General features: G+C 43.2%; 1 long non-coding RNA gene across 1 annotated transcript; it reads left to right on the top strand.

Annotated features, from left to right (window-relative positions):
• Positions 1-1,405: 1,405 nt before the first annotated feature.
• LOC115192674 (uncharacterized) lies at positions 1,406-15,361 on the top strand. The gene is made up of 2 exons (XR_003877980.1): positions 1,406-1,878; positions 14,917-15,361. It is a non-coding gene; the product is annotated as an uncharacterized LOC115192674 (long non-coding RNA).
• The last annotated feature ends 3,982 nt before the right edge of the window (positions 15,362-19,343 follow it).

The following is a 19,343-nucleotide window of genomic DNA, read 5'->3' as shown; positions in this document are numbered from 1 at the left end:
TGAGTGTGTACACTGCGTCTGCGCACTGCTGGAGGAGTGGATTTCTGTGTCATTCTTCCTCCTCTACCCCCTCCCACCCTTGCCTGCTTTTCGCCCTCCCACTCTCTCTCCCCTCTCGCTCTCTCTTTCTCTCTCTCTCTCTTTCCCTCTCGGCCTCCATCTCCCTTCCTTCATTCTCTCTCCCTCCCTCTCAAGTGCAAATACAGTTCCTTGCCGTGTTGGACGTGTGATCAAGAAGTGTCTGGCTCTCGCGCTCCGCCGCACCTCCTATTTCATCATCACTTGAGCTTTCTCTCCTTCACTCTGCGCTTGCTATCTCCTCTCCTCTATCCTCACTCCTCTTCTCTCTCCTCCTCTCCTCTCTCCTCCTCTCCTCTCTTCTCTCGCTCGCTCCCCTTCTCTCAGCTCCAGCTGCATGCAAGGGAGAGACTCAGGCTCTGTGGGGAAGAAAAAAGAAAAAGAAAAGAAGTCTGCTGATATTCCTCCAGTCAGGGCCTCCCCACAGCCCGCCCTTCCACAGAGGGACATTTTTTACTACTAGCTGGATTTTAACCCTCTGCCTCCAACTATCTGCACAGGGGCTCTGCAAAAACCTGGCAACAAGATGCTTTTTGGGGGCCTTTTCGTAGTTTTGCGCGCCGATTTTTGCGGCAATTTGTATCTTGGTGTTATTTCTCCTATTTGGTGTTATTTTCATCTGCATTGTTACCCAGAGTTGTGTGTTTTTATGTGAAAGAGTTTCTGTTGGTGTTTCTTTTAAATATGATATTATTTTTGTCGTTGTTTCGTCGTTTTTGTCTCCCGCCACGTGATGGGCCTTCTTCCTCCTGGAGATGTGTGCGTACGGGCACCATTCCATTTCTGCTGGGTTAAGCCCTCTTCTTCACGCTCTTCCTCCTAGTGACTGTCTGTGGGTGACAAGCAGGGGAACGTGTTCAGTCTCTGAGCGTGTTGCACATCTGCGTGTTAAAGACATGCTCTTCGTGAGCGCCAGAAACTCTCTCACCTAGAAGTACTGCACCTCCCTCTTCTTCCTTGCTTTCACTGTGTCTTTCCCTCTCGCACCCTCTCTTTCCCTCCCTTGTTCTCTCTCTCGCTCGCTTTTAAATGCTGTGTTGGGCTGGAGCTATTTCTGGGACAGGTGCCTCCCCCCAAAAAATTACAGAATAATGCTGATTATTATTTTTATTTTTTTTCAGCGAAAACATAAGAAGTGACCATGGTTTTGTGCCACCGATGCATGATTGAGTTAAGTATTATAACTGATTTCAGGGGCTGAGACAGCTTGGGAAATGGAGGTTTGAATACTTACTGTAACTGCACTTAGTCTGGTAACGAACACATTCGAGTTGGGAAGACAGAGGGAGGGAAGAAGGGAGGGAAGAAGGGAGGGAGGGAGTGGGGTTCCTTTTTCAGACTGCTGAATTATTCATGTGGGCAGCCAAGGCTGTGATTGGACTGGTTGTGCTATTTGCATGCATCAGACATGCTGTTTGTCTGTTTGCTAACATTCCTCATTCAAAGACTTGTTAACTAGCAGACGGCTTAGCTGGAGCCTTCCAGACAGCCTCATGGCCTCCTTTTGTTGCAGGCACACCAGGCCTGGGCCCAGCCCATGGCGGCCAGGCGAGGTAGCAGCGGCCGTGGGCTGGGGCTCTGGGCTGGGTCTTGGCTGGGCTACGAGAGGGCCTGCCTGCCTGGCTGCTTTACCAGAGCTGCCAGGGACACAGAGGATGATGGCTTCCTGTTCTCCTCAACAGATACTGTATGTGGATCCCGCAGGAGAAAAAGAGAGGAAGAGAAAACCTGCTTAGAATTTCACCTCCGGATTCGGAATGTTTCGGAATGTTTCGGAATCGCCTCTACTGTGGAATATCTGTAGGTAATACCTGTTTCTCTATGTGTGAGTGTGTGAGTCTATTCATTGTGTACATGTGTTGAATTCCCTTTAGTATAATTTATGTTTATTACTCTTTGTAGCCTTTGTACAAAATAATGGACTTCACACGCACTATAGTTTTTATCTGTTTCTTTTTGATTTTGATGCACGTGGTGAATTAAAAAACGCAATCGGAAGCCATTGCATATAGTCGTGTATTGCACAAAGGTACTACTTTATGTTTGTTATGAAATTGTTTAATTCATGGCAAATTACTATATATGTATTACTACTCAAACTCAAAAAGTATAATACTGTGACTTCCACTCAAAATCTAGAAAAATCTGTGTTTTTCTTAAAACCAGAGGGATCCTTTAATGGTGCGTTGATTACTGTCAAGTTAATCTGATTTCGTGGTAATCATTGGGACTGTGGAAGACCACGTTTGTGGAGATATTTAGTGTGAGTGATGCGGTTTTGGGTTAGGTGACAATGTGTGTGGAGTGATACATTGTGGTACCCAATTTGGTCAAAAATCTATGTAAATTAAGGTTGGTGTTGGAATTATGAGTTATTCTAATTTTGCCATATTTACAGGCTCATTTGTTGTTCATCGAAGACTTGATTTAAACTGATACAATGGATTTCTTCTACATGGTTATTTTGAGCAACAGGAGAAGGCTCCTGTGCCTTTCTCATATCCCTTATTCTTCTCTGCACAGCAGCATACATACCTGCACAATACATACATTTTCAATACACAATCGCATGTATAATACAAATAGTAACAAGTCACGTCCCTGCAATGCACAGACATTTCCCTTGGATAAAGGATCATTTCTTTACAGATTTTAAGCTAATATTGAAGCAAATAAGTCAATCTGACTGACAATTATTTCCTTCTAATTTACAATTTCACACTTATTCAGTGTGTCGGGATTTGCTCATTATAATATGGTTGCTGTCATTTTGTGATACATTTAGCAGCGCTGAAATAAATGAGAATGTAATTATCTAGTGATAATATTAATTCATACTACATATTAGATGTTGTTGGCACAAAATGTCATTTCAGCAGATTACACTCAATACCCTTAAATTGTAAGTAATTATGATATCATTATAATAACTGCAATATTTCACTTCATTGTCTCATGGACAATCAAACTGAGTATACAAGCTTTTTCCTCAATGATGTGAAATGCCTATCTGTGAGGTTATGAGCAGTATTTCATGGTTTTCATGAAGAACAGGATTCAGGCTACATTAGACTTTGAACTGGCACTATTGTTTAGTGAATTTGTTGATTGAAAAAAAACATAGGCCTTTATTACCTCCTATCCACATTTTCAAATGATGAGCGTGAGGCCTGTACTGATAGTAGATTGTATTCAGTCCATTACATATATGGAACTTAACGGTCATGAAGGTAGGGCTGATTTATCCACGGATATCCTGTATGTGCCCACTTGCTAACCCCCGATAGTGCATTTGGCTGGCAGTTGAGTGAGCCACCTAAGGCCTTTTTTGGCGGGGATGGCAGTCTTCCAGGGGTAGCTAACTCTGTTGCATGTGGAGGGGCAGATGGTTTGCAGTATTTTCTCTCACTCTCTCTCTCTCTCTCTTTCTCATTCTCTCTCTCTCTTTGTAACACTATACCTGCCCAATAATAGATCCCGGACAGGCCTTCCTTCACATATGGGCATTGTAGTCTAGTATACTGTATGGTAGGTACACACAGATACAAAGAAGATTTGGGCGTACTCAGCACACAACTGTGCGCATGTACTGTACACACACACACACACACACACACACACACACACACAGACTGGTAAAACGTGTAAAGCTGCACTGAAAATGTCAAAATGATTATTTCCTGTCAATTTCTAATAATTAACCATTGAGTAAATGTTGTTAACTTGATAGTTAACTATCTTGCCTTATTACACGACTGTGTGTGTATCTGTGAACTGTATGTAAGCAGACAACATACTCATTGTGTTGCAAAAATAATTCCCCCGGCAAGTCTGTGTATTTGTACTTGAGCATTTGTACTTGAACTTGCATTTTCACTGGGTTGTAGTGATGCTGGTCCTACAGATGCCATAGCATTTCAACATCATATCTGTATTTGCAGAGAAACCAAACTGAGTAGTTTGTTATAGTGCTGTCCCACGGCACAGACGTCATTCCAACGTCTAGTTTTGGTTTGCATTTGGGTTGTTAAGTAATATGAATTCAACGTGAAATCAACAAAACATCTCACCATATCATTGGATTTAAGTTAAAAGTTGGGTAAAAAAAAGTAGAAATTCCCTTACGTTGATTACTTTTTTTCAAATCCAATCAGTTTTCAACGTTGATTCAAAGTCATCCAAAAAATGTTGTGGGGTTGAAATGACATGACAAACAACGTTGATTCAACCAGGTTTTGCCCAGTGGGGTGTGGCTTGTAACAGATAGTGAAATCAGGTGATTGGATTATATATGAAATACTTTTTTCAAAGGCCCCTACTTCGATGTTTGATTTTCATTATTTTCATAGCTACACAGAATAGGTCTACTGTGTTGTATTTTGATTACAAAGAGATATTATGACAAAACGTTCTAGAAATCGATTACTGTTAATGCAAGGTGCTTTGAAAGTATAGTAACAAGTAGCCATTTCCTTCTTTTTTAAAGACGAGTTGCATCTCATATACTGTCCGGTAAAGTAAATTGTTTAAAGAAAACTACATTTGAATCACTAGCTACCAAGACGCTGTCCCATGTTGTGTACAGTCATTCAAATACTTAAACAATACAAGGCAAATAGGCACATCCAATGCAGCTGTGACGGTATGCTGCTAGAATGCAAAGTGCTGCTCTTTGTACGGTGGTGCTAAACGTAATAACTGAGAAACTATACGGACAATTCCAGTAGACATTTGATCCTCGTTGAATATAGAAATTGTGTCCCTCCCCCTCCCGGGTTAATTATTTTGTAGAATGACTGTGAGAAGGTCATTTCTGGAGCTGAGAGAAAAAAAGCGACATTTTAAAGCACATTTTTCACAAATTCTGCACATTTTGTCATGGCTAATTCTGTGTCCTTATGCTGAAACATAACAAAATCAATTGTGACCCCAAGCATGTGCCCTGCGTACCCGGTTGGTATTGCCGCCATGCCAAAAGTTCTCCTAAATTCATTTTTTTCTTTTATTGGTTTAATCGTTTTTATTTTTTATTTTGACGATTTCGAGTTCTCAAAATTATATTACTGAAAAATATATAGGTCAATTATATTTCTACAAACTTTCTGTCTGGTTTTAGTTATTTCAGTTCACACTAAAAGTGTTTTTTTCCATCCCGCATTTTTTTTGGGGGGTGTGGGGCCACAGCTAAATGAATACAGTGTGATCCCCTAAAACGTGCAGTATATTCTTATGCCCTTTTGTTAATATATTGTGTTTTATTTTGATACATTTGGAGAAATTATATAGATCAAGGCTATTTCGCAGAATTGTAAGATAAAAATTAGGTGTGTGTGTGTGTGTGTGTGTGTGTGTGTGTGTGTGTGTGTGTGTGTGTGTGTGTGTGTGTGTGTGTGTGTGTGTGTGTGCGTGTGTGTGTGTGTGTGCGTGTGTGAGAGAGACTCATTACATGGTCATTACATGGTCATTACAGTAATATATATATATTTGATAACTATAGTCTATGTTAGCTTTGTTCTTCTCTATTGGATCAGCTCATATTTTTCATCACAAAAATCATTTGCACTGAGTTTCTCTTCTGAGTAGTTAGAATGAGTGTGATCAAGCCAATTCACCTGTACTAGAAAAATATATTTTTGAACTGTTAATAATAGTGATGACATTTTTGGCCGATACCGATATCCGATATTTAACATTTTTGCGGCCTTTTAAGCATTCTAGTACAGTTAAATAGTTAACACACACACATGGACACAGTGGTCTAAGGCACTGCATCTCAGTGCAAGAGGCGTCACTACAGACCCTGGTTCGAATCCAGGCTGTATCACATCCGGCCGTGATTGGGAGTCCCATAGGGCGGCGCACAATTGGCTCAGCGTCATCCGGGTTTGGCTGGGGTAGGCCGTCATTGTAAATAAGAATTTTTTCTTAACTGACTTGCCTAGTTAAATAAAGGTTACACACACACACACACACACACACACACACACACACACACACACACACACACACACACACACACACACACACACACACAAATCAAATCAAATCAAATCAAATTTATTTATATAGCCCTTCTTACATCAGCTGATATCTCAAATTGCTGTACAGAAACACAGCCTAAAACCCCAAACAGCAAGCAATGCAAGTGTAGAAGCACGGTGGCTAGGAAAAACTCCCTAGAAAGGCCAAAACCTAGGAAGAAACCTAGAGAGGAACCAGGCTATGAGGGGTGGCCAGTCCTCTTCTGGCTGTGCCGGGTGGAGATTATAACAGCACATGGCCTAGTTGTTCAAATGTTCATAAATGACCAGCATGGTCAAATAATAATAATCATAGTAGTTGTCGAGGGTGCAACAAGTCAGTAACACAAGAGTAAGTGTCAGTTGGCTTTTTCATAGCCGATCTTTGAGAGTATCTTTACCGCTCCTGCTGTCTCTAGAGAGTTGAAAACAGCAGGTCTGGGACAGGTAGCACGTCCGGTGAATAGGTCAGGGTTCCAGCAGGTCTGGGACAGCAGGTCTGGGACAGGTAGCACGTCCGGTGAACAGGTCAGGGTTGATTAATGGTGGTCGAACCCATCTATGTGAAGCAAGCCACAATAAGGATTAGCCACAATAGTGGACTTTGCGGTTAGCCTTCAGAATAAACGTATGTCATGCAAATGATGCAAATTAATACAAATAGTACACACACACACACACACACACACACACACACACACACACACACTGACCAAAAGGTTATTTTGTTGGCATTTACGTATGTCCCCATTACCAGTAAAACATCATCAAACCTATTTCTTTCACATTCTTGCTGTGTTGTTTCGTTGTTCATTTGTTCAGTCGTTTCATTCTCAACCTGGATTTCTCATACTATAGAAAGCCGTTTGGGTCTTGCGTGTCAAATAATACTATTTGACGTGTCAAATAAGCTTGTTGACCAATCAGGACCTGAATATGACTGCACGTCACATAATAATTGAACGCGTTCATACATTTTTTACGTAGTTATTACACATTGATTACACCCACTCGTATTTCATATGTCACAACGATTCATTGATACGTATGCTATGATGCTGATTAAGTTGTCTCGCGCACCTACAATGCTGGTCATAAAAAAAGCTAATAATCTGTTACAGTAGCCTTCAATAACCCTAATTTATGAGACTGTTCTTATTTGATTAATGGTGGTCTGACCCATCTATGTGAAGCTAGCCACAATAAGAATTAGCCACAATAGTGGACTTTGCGATTAGCTTTCAAAATAAAAGTATGTCATGCAAATGATGCAAATTAATACAAATAGTAGAATTATGCCATAATTGAATAGATCATGCTAAACGAGGTTGGAATGTTGTTATATAAAATCAACAAAAGGCAATAATTTGTTCATTTGACCAAAACCTGTTGATATCACACTGGATGTATTATATTTTAGAATTGCATTGGGGGCATACTTATTTCACTGTACAGACTTACCTATGGATTGTGGATCAATGACATGGGGTATCAGTCTCCTCAGTGACACCCAAAGAACATTAACATCGTAGCTCTTATTGCAGGACTCTGAAACAACTGTGAATTGAGCCACATTTACTGTCAACCTATGTGTATTGAACACTATTCCCGAGGAAAAACAATACTGTGTGAATGTTTTGGAGTCTGATAACTCTGAGGAGGATGTTGGGAAAAAATATCTTAGGTATTGAGTAGACTGATACCCCATTTCATTGATCCCCAATCCTTAGGTAAAGCTGGACAGTGCAATATGAATGTCAATACACACAATAGGCTGACTGGGGTGATGATTTCACACATAGTCCCGCGATGAGAGCTACAATGCTAATATTTGAGTAAACTCTTCACAGTTGTGTTCTGTGGGTGTCACCGAGTAGACTGATACCCCATTTCATTGCTTCACATTCCAACCTTGTTTAACATTATCTAGTCTAAATATGGCATGATTCCACCAATTATAACCTTCTGCATCACTTTCAAAGAGGTACCTTTATTTTGAAGGCAAACCGCAAATTCCACTATTGTGCCTAATCCTTATTATGGCTAGCTTCACAACACATGACCCGGTCCGGTCGAGCTTCACTATTCAGATGAAGCTAGCTGGCTGCTTATAATGTTAGCTTTAGGCAACAGGGTTAAGTAGCTGGCTAGCTATATATTTTCATGAACTGAAGTTCAATTTCAATAGGCGAACAACAAGTGGCTACCTAGCTAATACTTACTCACAAGGATTCCTAAATTATTGCTAAGAATAATAAAAATGACTACAGTTTCTACTGGTCATTGTTTTCAGGCTGGTTGTATTGGTGCTAGCTAGGTACCAAGCTAAAGCTAGCTACCCCAGCGGTTGCGGTCGAGCAAATGATGCTTTATTACCACCGAGGTATTGTAAACACATCGTTCGTTGCCGGTGTTTGCTTGTTTGCGGACCTTTTTATACATCTTTGACAGTGCTACTGATAGTAGTGGTGGCGCTTGGCTTGCACATGCAAATTCAGAACACACAACATTCTATAATAGAACTGTGTTATTTGATATGTCAAATTAAAAGCTTATTTAATGCGTCAAATAGTGTTATTTGACCTGTATCTTTTTTGACACGCAAAGACCCAAACGGTATTCCATAGTATGTTGTGAAGCTAATCGCAGTGACGCTATTACTGTGTAACTCAGCGGGCAACATGTATACCGGTGCTCGACCAGTCGGCGAAAGCCAACATCACCAACGACAGAGAACGGTTGATTATCAAGGGCAGTGAATTCCATTATCTTGACGTTAATGGATTTCGCCTTTGAGTTGTCTCGCTGAAATTCTTACTCTTTCAAATGACTGCTCGACTTGTTGACTGCTCAATCCACACAGCAGACATTGTGGGCGAGGTTAGGAATGCTGTGTTGCACGTGTAGCGCAACGATTTACGTGGCGTCATTACATCATGTACCTACGTTATATAGGTATGCACGTCAACTTTGACATCGGTTTTGCACATCGGTTTTAAACTAGACATCGGGCCGATACCGATGTTGGCATTTTTAGCTAATATTGGCCAATTCTGATATGTTCACCGATATATTGTGCACCCCTAGTTAATAATTCACAGTCATCATAATTCTGCTTGTCTATCATTAGTCAAATATGTATATATCTCTGTTTAAGTTAAAATGGGTCTTTAGTAGTAACTCAGGGTTCGGAAATATAGACTACTGCATATTGGCTCCCACATTTCAGCTAATGCTTTTTAATTGTTGCCAATAGTTTGTAATTCTTACTGAATTTAGTTGTCACAATAAAACCATTCATTCTCAGTTGATTAAATAGATTTTGGTGGAAGAAGGAGATTAGCATCTTGTTTGGCATCGCAAGCCTAGTGCAATATGTACATTGTTAGTTAATGTAAAGAATAGGCCTACTGTACAATTCGGATTCATAATTCCTACAACGCTGGGAATCATAATTCATTTCAACACATAACGTTTTGGTTATTGAGAAATATGTATTAATCTGAAAAGTATGTTTGTCCTGAGCAAATTGGATTGATGCTCAATGGCTGGAAAAAAGTTGAAATAAATGTAACCCTGTGCTGACAGGTAGGCCTACATTTTGTCCACAGTAGCTAGGTTTCAGCATATGATGTATATTTTTACCCAAATGGTCTTTTGGGGCTCTGAGTCTGTGGTTTGACTCATGTGACACATTGTTCAATGTTTTCTTACCAATGGTACTCATACTGAAAGTGAATCATCCACCAGCACAACATAACCATAAACCACCAGTACTTTGCTTAATTTGTTAAATGTAGAAATTGGTATTTAGAATAATTTGATTTCTGTTCATTACAGAGGTTGTAGTATTAGTGATTTCCATCCAATATGTTTCATTCCAGCTGTTAAGCACAGATCTGAGGATGGTGGCCATCATTGAACCAAAATGCTCACCACAAATTCAATTTCTGCTATAACGAAGCTAGAAATGATTTGACTGTTCAACTAGTATGTGTTGAACCAAGGGCAACTTTGGTTTTAGACGTGGGGGAACATACATTATTTATTTGTATCCAGTCAGATAAACACTCCAAACAGCCTACCCGACCACTCAGGGACGTCTGAATGGTGCTAAAGCACACCGTTGCCTAGTTTTGTATCACATTTCAATGATAAAACTGGGGGGGACAAAAATGCAATTTCAGAATGTGGGGGGGACATCTCCCCCCTCCCCATCCCCAGGGAAAGTTCCGCCACTGCTCCTTTTGACATTTAGTGCACTGTATTATTTTTTAAATGTTTTATTTCATCTGATCAGCAGACCGGTAAGCTTAAATGCAGTCCAGTGTTTAGTGTCATTTTCAACCTAGGCTTGAATTATTTTGTTTAACAATTTCTATAATGTACTGTACGTATCTATCACTTTTTCAGTTACGAATATAAAACAATGTAGCTATTAAATTGGCCACGCTGGGTAGAGCTTTATTTAGGTTTTGGCTAGCTGTTGGCTTTGGCAATGTCCATTGCAGCCATGTGCCTGTTTTCTCAGCTAGATATGAGTACAGTATTTTTTTTATTTTTTTAGCTTTATTTAACTACGCTAGTCAGTTAAGAAAAAATGTTATTTACAATGACAGCCTAGGACCAGTGGGTTAACTGCCTTGTTCAGGGGCAGAACGATAGATTTTTACTTTGTCAGCTCAAGGATTCGATCTAGCAACCTTTCGCTTACTGGCCCAATGCTCTAACCGCTAGGCTACCTGCCACCCCTGCCTACAGTGCAGATATGAGTACAGTATTTGATATGAGTACAGTATTTGATATGAGTACAGTATTTGATATGAGTAAAGATATGAGTAAAGTATGATGTACAATATCTTACTTTACAGGTTTTGTGACGATACTTAGGCCTAGATATTTAGACTATATTTTTGAGAAGAGTTAACCCTGTGCTGTATGTAGGCCTATATCCCCATACACATAGGAATATGATGAGCTTGCAGTTCCACCTAGCCAGATTCTATGTAACTGACAGATTGCATAAGTTAACACTGTGGTTCGTTGATGATCAGCTGAAACAAGTCACTACTAGTTAGAAGAATCTAAATGGACTTAGATTTTCAACTCTTACTGTTATGACATTTAGTTGATAGGAGGAACTACCATGGTACTGAGACCAGTATCATACTGACCAGTGAGTCAGTCACCAGGGACGACCAGTATTTAGATATTAAATACACAGAATCCAGCGGTCAACAATGTTCCTAAATGTATGTTCTTTGTTTGTTTGTTTTCAGTACCATTTATGTTTTATTAATCAGACAATTCTAGAGTTCAATTATATCCTGCCATGTGAATGAATTGTCTGGGCTGCCAGCTCAGTTATATATTGTGTAGACTAGCTTACCAGGCTTACAGCACTGATGGTGAAGGAGACTATAGACTAAGGAGTGGGTAACAGTGGCCACTACAGGTCCTCTAGTCTCAGTATTAAGCAGGATTCTATACAATACACAGGGGCCAGAGAAGGCCGGAGCAGAGCAGAGACTGTGACAGTTTCCCCTCAGACCCCCTACCTCTCCTCTCCTTTCTCCTCACACATGGAAGCCATTAGCCCATTACGTCACTCAACACTGAGGATTGGGGGCCATTTCATTCTCTCTGCGTTTATCGGGATGTCAGCTGGGACGTCACATGCAATTTATCCATGAAACCACACGAGCTCCGCAGAGATGTTGAGCACAGTAATAATGACATAATGTTGGACTGGGGGAGAGTTTGGGGATGATGTAGATATTCCGCCCCAACACTATAAGTCCCCCGTGTAGGCCTTTTTGTCTGAACTTTGACCTGCACGCGATCAGTTTACCTCAGCAGACCTAATGAGCAAGGTCAAATGAGCGAATCAAATCACCAGCAAAATAAACTTGTGTGTACTTAGTTTCTTGCAGTTGGACTAGTTTCAGATAGTAGATAGTCATGTTTTAGAGAGTTTGTAATCGGTAGTGTACCACGTCCAAAGGGCCCCTACCGTATGCATCGTTTGGATGGATACTTGTTTTATGTACCTGCCAGGCTGAGCGATATTCCAGATAACATTCGGGCTGAGAGCCTCTCCTAGCTTTTCTTCCAGCACTCATATATTCCCTCCCTTTTTTGGCCTCAGTCATCGCCATGGCAATTTTGTCACAGAAAAATTGCAGACTCTGCAGGAGTGTAAAGTTAGAAGTTGGCTACTGGAGCAGAGTGTATTTTATCTACTCCAGTCCCTCTCCTCTCCTCACCACCATTTTCTCAAATTAAGCAGCGCTAGTAGAATAGGTAATTGAGTGAGTGTATTTACTAAGATCTACATATCTGGAAATGTAATGTCTTGATTACATTTCTAGGACATCCTTGTAATTTGTTGGATGGTGATAGTGACATTTATGTAATTTATTGCAAAAATAGTTCATATTTGTATAGTAAAGGTTATTGTGAAAATGCATGTAGTCATAGAACAAGTGAATAGCATCTCACACTGTCTAGGCAAAGAAAACCAATATGGACTAATGTTCTTCCTTGCAGTTTGGAGTACAATTAAAGTAGTTTGGCATTATTTGTGAAGCCTTTATAGCTCAAATGGTTGTGTATTACTGTGCCATCCTTCAGTGTGTCTTGGTTCACCCACACAGCACACATACACTGAGTATACAAAACATTAGGCTGACCAGGTGAGTCCAGGTGAACACTATGATCTCTTATTGAGGTCACTTGTTAAATCCACTTCAATCAGTGTAGAGGAAGGGGAGGAGACAGGTTAAAGAAGGATTTTTAAGCCTTGAGACAATTGAGACATAGATTGTGTATGTCTGCCATTCAGAGGGTGAATGGGAAAGACAAAATATTTATGTGCCTTTGAACAGGGTACGGTAGTAGGCGCCAGGCGCATCGGTTTGTGTCAAGAACTACAATGCTACTGGGTTTTTCACGCTCAACAGTTTCCTGTGTGTATCCAGAATGATCCACCACCCAGAGGACATCCAGCCAAGTTGACACAGCTGAGGTGTTCTTTATGTTTGGTAGTCAGTGTCCCCTGTCCTCTGCAGTCGGCACCTACTTCTTCAAGCCCTTCGACAGCCACATGATATTTAGCAACATTGATTGGACTAAATTGTTGTTTGGTATCTTTGTTTTGTTTTCAATCTACTACACTAAGCATATACAGTATAGCCTTGTTGATTTGATGATGTTTAAGTTGAAATGGTGCTGGAATAATGGAGGCGGTGCTGCTGTTGTCTTTGTGCTGACTTGCGGTAACTCCGTGGTTTCAAATTAGTAAACTGTTCCAAATTAGTAAACTTTAGTAAACTGTCAAACATTAAGTTCCACTGCCTCTGCTCCACCCATGTTTCTCCGTGGTCACAGGAGTTGGGTTACTCACATCAGGGCCATAAACATGCATAGAACCAGTTCACTCTACTGTCATTACAAACGTTAAAAACAATATATAAAAGATTCCTGGCTGCCTCAACAAGGCTACGTACTCCACCTGCAAGTAGTGCCCTTGTATAGAATGACCACCCTTCAGCAGCACGGCTAAGTGGAGGCTGGTAATTGGTGCTCCTCTCCTCCGTTCCAATAGGGACAGCTGATGCTACCACAGGGATCCTCTTCTCCTCCTAGCTTTGTGGAGAGTAAACTATGATGTTGAAGTAACCAGCCCCATCCTTTCCCCTTTTCACTGCCACACACTCGCTCTCATATGGGAGATCCACACACACACACACACACACACACACACACACACACACACACACCCACACACCCACACACCCACACACACACACACACACACACACACACACACACACACACACACACACACACACACCCACCCACCCACACCCACACACACACACACACACACACACACACACACACACACACACACACACTCACACACACACACACACCCACCCACACACACACACACATACACACTTACACTTATATGCAGCGAGTCGGTGACATAACACAATACCAGGCTGTGGACACCATGGGTCCATACTATGCCTTTTAGAAAACTATATTAGCTGTTAGCTTTTCCCATAGGAAAACATGTCACAATTAGCCGCCTTGCTACCACGAGTCACGTGTACGCACTTATAATAGCGCGTCAACCAATGACTGAAGTAGACGGTAGCAGCGCACCAACCTATCAAAGTTCTTAATATAGGTCAATATGCGCTATAGCGAGAGATAGAAAATCATCCATATTCAAACTTTAGCTGTTCCACAAGGTCTCGTGGGAGTAAGGCTGGCTAATTGTGGCATGTTTATCTATGGGAAATGCTAACAGCTACTATAGTTGGTCTGAAGTGTTTAAGCACAGGGTTAACTCAGACTTTGTTAGTATCCATTGAGGCCGGTGTTGTGGTGTGGGGGTTGGTGTTAGTCATGGGGTTGTTGTCGGCATTAGTGTTGGTATTAGTGGTGTTGTTGTGGTTCCTGGGATTTGTGTTTGTGTTGGTGCTCGTGCGGATGCAGGTTATTGTGTTTGTGTTGACTGGTCATGCGGCACAGAAAGTTGCCGTGTGTTCAGTGTTCAGCAGAGGGAGCAGAGAGGGTGTGGTACTTACTTCACTAATGAATTTCCTTAGCCAGGCGAGACCATGGGGAGACTGTGGGGCGAGCTTAGTAGTCAACAGACTACAAAGACTGGAGGCCCTGGAACCAGACTGAACTCTCTCTCTCTCTGTCTCTCTCTCTCTCTGTCCTCTCTCTCTCTCTCCTCTCTCTCTCTCTCCTCGCTCTCACTCACTCTCGCTCTCTCTCTCTCTGCTACATGACTTAGGCCTCGGCCGATGGCACAGGACTTTTAGCCAAGCAGAGAACCCCATGGTCAGACAGATGGCCCTAGCAGTAAGTAAGATATTGTAAGCTATTTTATATTATATAATATTGAATATATTTGGATTTGTTTAGTATTTATGACTGCCCCATCTTAATTTGAAACAGCAATTAGCAAGTGCAGGTGGTTAAAACACACATACAAACACACCGTACCTAATCTTTAGAATCCATTGGGGCAAACGAAAATCGGCCTCATAGTCGACCACCGCTATCTCTCTGCTGTGCCTGGAGCCATTACAAAATGGCCTCCAGTCTCTGCCTCCAGCTCCTTGTAGCTCTCCCATCCATTTTGTGTGCTACTGTCAAAGTTGTCAGATAGCAAGATGAGAGGAGAGGGAGAGAGAGGGAGAGTTCAAGTAAAGGAATAGGTTAGGCTAGGCTAGAAAGGACATAGAAAAGAGGAGGTCACTAGTCCAGAGTTTTTTTTGGGGGGGGGTGTCTTTCTTATTGGAGGTTTAATTGTTGCTGACTGACTGACTGCATACAAACAGGCAGCGCCTATGGAGCCTTCCCAGCTCCTCTTCTCAAAGAGCTGACCTTGGGCAGACGCCATAAACTGTTATTTTCTAGTGGCCCAAAATGTGCTACAGCCTGCAGTTGCCCCAGCCCGCTCTGTACCCCGCCCCGACTCCCCCAGCCCGCTCTGTACCCCGCCCCGACTCCCCCAGCCCGCTCTGTACCCCGCCCCGACTCCCCCAGCCCGCTCTGTACCCCGCCCCGACTCCCCCAGCCCGCTCTGTACCCGGCCCCGACTCCCCCAGCCCGCTCTGTACCCCGCCCCGACTCCCCCAGCCCGCTCTGTACCCCGCCCCGACTCCCCCAGCCCGCTCTGTACCCCGCCCCGACTCCCCCAGCCCGCTCTGTACCCCGCCCCGACTCCCCCAGCCCGCTCTGTACCCGGCCCCGACTCCCCCAGCCCGCTCTGTACCCCGCCCCGACTCCCCCAGCCCGCTCTGTACCCCACCCCGACTCCCCCAGCCCGCTCTGTACCCCGCCCGACTCCCCCAGCCCGCTCTGTACCCCGCCTCGACTCCCCCAGCCCGCTCTGTACCCCGCCCCGACTCCCCCAGCCCGCCCTGTACCCGGCCCCGACTCCCCCAGCCCGCTCTGTACCCCGCCCCGACTCCCCCAGCCCGCTCTGTACCCCGCCCCGACTCCCCCAGCCCGCTCTGTACCCCGCCCCGACTCCCCCAGCCCGCTCTGTACCCCGCCCCGACTCCCCCAGCCCGCTCTGTACCCCGCCCCGACTCCCCCAGCCCGCTCTGTACCCCGCCCTGACTCCCCCAGCCCGCTCTGTACCCCGCTCCGACTCCCCCAGCAAGCCTGTGCCTGGCCCTTAACAAAACCTTCCTGTCATTCTTTCAGTGCAGAAGAGCAGGAGCAGGGGCCGCTCTAGCTCTCTCCAACACCCCTAACTGTTTCCCCTGCCCCGAGCTACAGCCCCAGCAAATGCCTATTCCCTAGTTGTAGTTGCAGGCCCCGGCCCTAGCTCCAACCTTAACCCCAGCCCCAGTTCCAGCCCTATGCCCCATGCCCCATCCTCAGCCAAGCCCCCAGCCCCAGCTCCAAACTTGACCCCAACCTCAGACCCAGGCTATCCTTAGACAGTACTGCCTACAGCTCTAGAAGTCAGCACATGCCAGGCATTCGATTACACAGGCATATGGTGTATAGATCCCATGTTGCTTAGGCCTAAGACCATGGCTATAGGGAACCACACACCCCCTTATCTGATCTCTTTGGCAATGTGGGAAACAGCTTCAAAGACCCATGGGGACAATACTTACGAACATTAGAAAAAGTTTAAGTTCAAGGTTACGTTTAAGTTTAAGCATCAGCCAATTAGTAGTTGCACGTGATTAGCTGTTCCTGTTACATAAGCTTGCACATTTAGCCCTAGGCTAACCTCAGCAAGTGTCCGTATCAAACCAATTAAAATCGTCAACGTAGTTGAACGTGGTCCAACAGCACTTTCTGATAATTAAAGCAACTACATCACATTTGACTGACTGGTCAAATAGCTCTTTGTGTAGAGTGCCTAGCTCCACGTAATTGTCCAGATTGTGGCAAGGGTTTGAATTTTTCTCCCTTTGAAATGTAGAATTACATGTATTGTGTTAGTGTGTTGAAAATGGACACCCTACAGCCAACAGCTTGAAAATGAAGATTAAGAATTAATTTAATAAGGAGCTACCTTGTTCTTTACTTTTGCAGACAAGCACATTGCTATGGCCAAATAATCATATTGCATTGGCTATATTACATGGACATGCACACCTAAATGTGGACCTACAACCTTTTATATGCATTTGTATAATGATCTCCTCTATCACACATGTGTTATTTGGTTCAAAGACAAGCATTAAATCGAATCAAATCATCAAATCACATTTTATTGGTCACATACACATGGTTAGCAGATGTTAATGCAAGTGTAGCGAAATGCTTGTGCTTCTAGTTCCGACAGTGCAGTAATATATAACAAGTAATCTAACAATTCCCCAACAACTACCCAAAACACACAAATCTAAAGGGATGGAATAAGAATATGTACATATAAATATATGGATGAGCGATGGCCAAGCGGCATTGGCAAGATGCAATAGATGGTATAAGATACAATATATACATATGAGATGAGTAATGTAAGATATGTAAATTTTATTAAAGTGGCATTGTTTAAAGTGACTAGTGAGTCTCTATGTAGGCAGCAGCCTCTCTGAGTTAGTGATGGCTGTTTAGCAGTCTGATGGGCTTGAGATAGAAGCTGTTTTTCAGTCACTCGGTCCCAACTTTGATGCACCTGTACTGACCTCGCCTTCTGGATGGTAGAGGGTTGAACAGGCAGTGGCTCAGGTGGTTGTTGTCCTTGATGATCTTTTTGGCCTTCCTGTGACATTGGGTGCTGTAAGTGTCCTGCACGGCAGGTAGTTTGCCCCCGGTGATGCGTTGTGCAGACCGCACCACCCTCTGGAGAGCCTTGCAGTTGAGGGCAGTGCAGTTGCCGTGCCAGGCGGTGATACAGCCCGACAGGATGCTCTCAATTGTGCATCTGTAAAAGTTTGTCAGGGTTTTAGGTGACAAGCCAAATTTCTTAAGCCTCCTGAGGTTGAAGAGGCGCTGTTGCGCTTTCTTCACCACACTGTCTGTGTGGGTAGACCATTTCAGTTTGTCTGTGATGTGTACGCCGAGAAACTTAAAACTTTCCACCTTCTCCACTCTGCTCTTTCCTGACGTCCACGATCGTCTCCTTTGTTTTGTTGACGTTGAGTGAGAGGTTGTTTTCCTGACACCACACTCTGAGTGCTCTTACCTCCTCCCTGTAGACTGTCTCGTCTTTGTTGGTAATCAAGCCCACTACTGTTGTGTCGTCTGTAAACTTGATGATTGAGTTGGAGTCATGCATGGCCACGCAGTCATGGGTGAACAGGGAGTACAGGAGGGGGCTGAGCACACACCCTTGTGAGGCCCCAGTGTTGAGGTTCAGCGAAGTGGAGATGTTGTTTCCTACCTTCACCACCAGGACCCAATTGCACTGGGCGGGGTTGACACCCAGAGCCTCCAGCTTAATGATGAGCTTGGAGGGTACTATGGTGTTGAATGCTGAGCTGTAGTCAATGAACAGCATTCTTACATAGGTATTACAAAGTTTAATACAGTAGGATTACAGGTTGTACTCTCATTATCATCCTACAGATGCAATATTGTAGTTATTTTAAAGAAGTTTATTGTGAGTCCATTTCATGAGTAGCTTCTTGTCGGAGCGTCTTGCAGACCGACACATAGGCTACTGACACTGCTACATAAATAATCAACGCTACTATAGTATAGGCTATATGCATAGACGCGTAGGCCTACACTAAACCTGTATATGCATTAAAAGCAATGAACAGTGTTTTCCTTAATATTAACAAAAATGTTTAAAGCGAGGGGTCTCGAACCCACAGTTATGCCATATTTGCAAAAACGTAACGTTAGCAGTGCTGCATTCGTAACCAAGTGGAAAGTGGGAATTTACCCCATACGAATGGAAAAAAATCCACTTGAACGGCCCTACAACTGGTCATTCCTTGTGGGAAACTTGTTTATCATCCTGAGCTCCCACTTCTTGTTGTACTTTTAGTTTATAGTTTACGCAGCTTGTTGGTCATTAGCCAATTGGTATTTCTCAACGAGTTCAAAGCACGTGAATGCATCCAACTGGTATTTACGACTTCACAACTGGTGCATTTCTGCCTCCCACTTGGTTACAAACGAAGCATAATTATCCTAGTCAAGGAAGCGACAATCATGCAATATTGGCACTCTACACTTGAGACAGACCAATTGAAGGGGAACAAAAGTAAACCCTGAATTTGGAGGTTTAAA

Source organism: Salmo trutta, chromosome 4 (assembly GCF_901001165.1).
Source record: "Salmo trutta chromosome 4, fSalTru1.1, whole genome shotgun sequence".
NCBI lineage: Eukaryota > Metazoa > Chordata > Actinopteri > Salmoniformes > Salmonidae > Salmo > Salmo trutta.
Note: the sequence above shows the minus strand (reverse complement) of the source record. Positions and strands in the feature narration are given on the sequence as shown.